Source organism: Cynocephalus volans, chromosome X, assembly GCF_027409185.1.
Source record: "Cynocephalus volans isolate mCynVol1 chromosome X, mCynVol1.pri, whole genome shotgun sequence".
NCBI lineage: Eukaryota > Metazoa > Chordata > Mammalia > Dermoptera > Cynocephalidae > Cynocephalus > Cynocephalus volans.
Genome location: NC_084478.1, coordinates 113,622,088 through 113,626,712, shown reverse-complemented (window position 1 = coordinate 113,626,712; position 4,625 = coordinate 113,622,088). Strand labels below are relative to the sequence as shown.

Below are 4,625 nucleotides of genomic sequence, written 5' to 3'. Positions count from 1 at the left end.
TTTCTGTTGTTTATATAAAATAATTAAAACTGAGTGATTTATAAAGAAATGAAATTTATTGCTTACAGTTTCTGAGGCTGGGAAGTCCAAAGTCAATTTGGTGGTGGCAACAATGACCCAGGGATCTCAAATTGCAAGATGGTGGAAGCAGAGAGAGCAGAGAGAAAGATGGACTCTCCTCTTCTTTTAAAGCCCTCAGAACCATGCCCTTGACCACCATTTTTAATCCAGTCACTAAGGCAGGGTCCTACAATCAGATCACCTCTTCAAGGCTCCACTTTTCAATTACCATAATAGGATTTCCCACTCTCTTAACAGTCACAGTGGAAGCTAAGTTTATTATACATAAAACTTGGGGAACACAATCCAAGCTTAAGTGAGTTTTGGGTGGACATAATTCAATCCACTACAACATCATAACATGAATCATATGTGTATTTTACTGAAACATCTTTGTACTCTTGGATGGATCCTGATTTATTCTTTTTACTTCATCTTTAGCTGTGATGCCAATTTAATATTTTAAATTAAATGTTAATTTAAATATTAACTAGTTAATTAATTTTAATTAATTAGAGTGTCAGTCAATATTTTACGTAGGATTGTTATATCTCCATTCATAAATGTGATGCTCAGAACTCTTTTTAGCATGTTTCCTTCACATTATATTTCCTTTAAATAAAACTGAGATCTTTTTCTTCTTCATACTCTGACACCATTTCATTAACAGAAAAAAAAAAAAAAACACCTGTTCCTTGATGGTCTGACGTAAAATGCTTTGGAAGCCTGGCCATTTGGGATGGTAACTCACTGATGACCTCAGTTTCTTTCATTCTTCTTAGTCCTTAAGTCCCTTTTTTCAGAGGGGGATAGGTTTAATTTCTGTAACTTATATTTCACGAATATATGCATTTTATCAATATTTTCAGTTGTATTATCATAGATATTTGTAAGAGATATCTTTTACATCGAATAATATTTTTTATTATTCCCTTTTTCTAAGGAAGTTATTTAGATGTGCAGTTTAGTCATTTTTTTCAGCCAAGAACTCTAATATTTATTCAAAAATTATACATTTTAGAGCATTTTTCTAGGACCTAAGTATTGTCAAGAAAACAATTTTTAACTTGTTTAATGTTTAAGAATATTTCACATTTTAATAAATATTCCTATTTTTGTTTGTGCTCTCTGTTTGGAGACTGTGGCTTTGCCATCTTTCCTTTTTCCAGTTCACTGAGGTTTTTGATCAGAATTGGAGGCAGTGGCTGGTCAGCCAGGTCTCTTGTTCTCCAGCAACTCCTCCCCCAAGTCTGAGAGTTCCTGCTCAAGTCAGGGTGGCTTAGGCCAGGATAACGGTAGATTTTCTGGGTTGGTGAACAAATGGCACAAATGTGGCCAGCATCACTCCTCTGGTGTCACGGGCCTGGGTTACAGAGGTCAGAGTCTCACAAGGAACTGATGCTGAAATTTCTACAGTTTAGCTGCTGTAGATGGCTTCTTCAAAGTGCTCTTGGTGGAGTCTACAGGAAGTTTTCAGTCAGCCTGAATATTCCATGCCTTCTAATTGGATCATGCAAGGCAGGAGAACTATCCAATCACATTTACCTTTCTGTGGTTTGACAGCGTTCCCCCGCGTTACGTTTATCGAATTAGAGAGTGTGTGTACACAAGACCTTATTTGAATACAGGGCCTATAAGTGGGCACCACCCTGTAACCGATCACCACTCTCTTTCATTCCAAGGTACTGGGAAAACTATGTCTATCGTGGCTGAGCATTCTTCTAAAAGTCTCTACCCAGAAGGGCTTTAAGAAAGCCGTTTCCAAAACAGAGAAGGGCAAGATATGAAAAGAGATGCCACGGATGCCACCGAGACAATTACTCCTGTGTCTACAGGTTCTGAAGCAGGTTCACCCTGCATTTCGTTTAATTAAATACCACGTGAATCGCGAATTCTTTTGTTAGCGACCTCTTCGAGCGCCTCGCCGACGAGGCCGGCCGCCTGGCCCGTTACAACCAGCGCTGCACCCTCACCTCACAGGACATCCAGGCCGCCGTGCACCTGCTGCTGACCGGGGAGCTCCGCAAGCATGCCGTGACCGAGGGCACCAGGGCTGTGCTCAGGTTCACCATGAGCACAGGAGCCGCCTCCCGCCCCCGGGCACGGCCCCTCAAAGGTTTTTTTCAGAGCCGCCCCAGATGATGTGCAAAGAACCTTATGCCCGTAAGTAAGGTTGTTTCTGCTTTGGTTTTTGAGGTGTAGCGTCCTGCTATTTAAAAAAAAATTTTTTTACAAGTACCTAAATATCAATTTTAGTTTAATACATCAATGGTCTAACTTGTTTAAAAAATAAAATAGTGGGTTTCGCTCAAGAATGTTGCATTATACCATTTTACTAAAGACTTAGTTCTTTTAGATAGTTTTCTAGGTCGGCCTTTCACGGGGTCTGTAGAATAATGCTATTTACTTTTCCCACTCTCCTTCTCTTACAAATATGGGGTGAAATTTTCTAGAGATGCATTGTGTATCACATTTCAACAAATTAAGTGGAGGAACAGAGAAAAATCTAAAAGGTTTCTATTAGGACAGATATTAAAGAGCTTTTTCAAATATATATTTTAAAATTCTCATTTCCTCATGACTTTTTTAGAAAATACAGTTTTTATATGATTTTATAACTTCGATTTACATGATATAATGGATATTTTAAGTTTTAAATGAATTAAAATAAATATATTAAATTTTTTCAGTTTTAATATTTAATAAGTAAATATTGACACATATAGCTGCATGAAATTTTAAATCTTCATTATTTTTTAACTGAAAGTACTTAGCCTCTTTCTCAGCCGCTTTTCTACAAGAAGGGAGGGCTGTCCCTTACCTTCCACCAGACAAAATTTTTTTTTGTCATTTTTTTTTTTTTTTAATTTTATTTTGTCGATATACATTGTGGCTGATTATTGCTCCCCATCACCAAAACCTCCCTCCCTTCTCCCTCCCCCCTCCCCCCCAACAATGTCCTTTCTGTTTGCTTGTCGTATCAACTTCAAATAATTGTAGTTGTTATATCTTCTCCCCCCCCCCGTTTGTGTGTGTGTGTGTGTGTGTGTGTGTGTGTGAATTTATATATTAATTTTTAGCTCCCACCAATAAGTGAGAACATGTGGTATTTCTCTTTCTGTGCCTGACTTGTTTCACTTAATATAATTCTCTCAAGGTCCATCCATGTTGTTGCAAATGGCAGTATTTCATTCGTTTTTATAGCTGAGTGGTATTCCATTGTGTAGATGTACCACATTTTCCGTATCCACTCACCCGATGATGGGCATTTGGGCTGGTTCCAACCCTTGGCTATTGTAAAGAGTGCTGCGATAAACACTGGGAAACAGGTATACCTACGACTTGATGATTTCCATTCCTCTGGGTATATACCCAACAGTGGGATAGCTGGGTCTTTTTTGTCATTTTTTTCGTGACCGGCACTCAGCCAGTGAGTGCACTGGTCATTCCTATATATGATCCAAACCCACGGCGGGAGCGTCGCTGCGCTCCCAGCGCAGCACTCTACTGAGTGCGCCACGGGCTCGGCCCAGACAAAATTCATTCACATGTTTATGGACAGAAATTATTTGCATTGTTATAAGTTACTTAAAGCTTACAGAATTATAAAATAACTCCCACAGAATTAGAATCAAACAACCCAGAAAAGTGTACTATAGATAAAACATAATTTTCCTTTGAAGAACATTTTCCCTGTAATCTCTCCATGTTTAACAAATATTAATGTCAAAGAATGATTATTCTTGACCACAAAATAAGGCTGAACTCATTACATTTGGCTTGATTATTTACATAGGTGCAGCAGGAATGCTAATTTACTATATAGCCCTTCTTTAGTTTTCTTTGCTGAGAGTTTTCATAATGATAACACTGGACTTTTTTTTTTTATTTATAAAGAAAATGAAATTTATTTTTTTAAACTGTGGAATAATATTTAATGATAATTTTTTTAATGATAATTTTTTTTGACCATTGAATTGTATACTTTTTAAAAAAATTTTATTTTGTCGATATACAATGTGGTTGATTTTAGTGGCCCATCACCGAAACCTCCCTCCTTCCTCCCTCTCCTCCCTCCCACCCAACAATGTCCTTTCTGTTTGCTTGTCATATCAACTTCAAGGAATTGTAGTTGTTATGTCTTCTCCCCCCCCCCGGTTTTTGTGTGTGTGTGTGTGTGTGTGTGTGTGTGTGTGTGTGAATTTATTTATTTATTTTTAGCTCCCAGCAATAAGTGAGAACATGTGGTATTTCTCTTTCTGTGCCTCACTCGTTTCACTTAATATAATTCTCTCAAGGCCCATCCATGTTGTTGCAAATGGCAGTATTTCATTCATTTTTATAGCTGAGTAGTATTCCACTGTGTAGGTATACCACATTTTCCGTATCCACTCATCCGATGATGGACATTTGGGCTGGTTCCAACTCTTGGCTATTGTAAAGAGTGCTGCGATGAACATTGGGGAACAGGTATACCTTCGACTTGATGATTTCCATTCCTCTGGGTATATTCCCAGCAGTGGGATAACTGGGTCATATGGTAGATCTATCTGCAATTGTTTGAG

The 4,625-nt window shown here is 38.0% G+C and overlaps 1 pseudogene; it reads left to right on the top strand.

The window, feature by feature from the left end:
- Positions 1-1,862: 1,862 nt before the first annotated feature.
- On the top strand, positions 1,863-2,202 carry LOC134368205 (uncharacterized; annotated as a pseudogene).
- Positions 2,203-4,625: the final 2,423 nt, after the last annotated feature.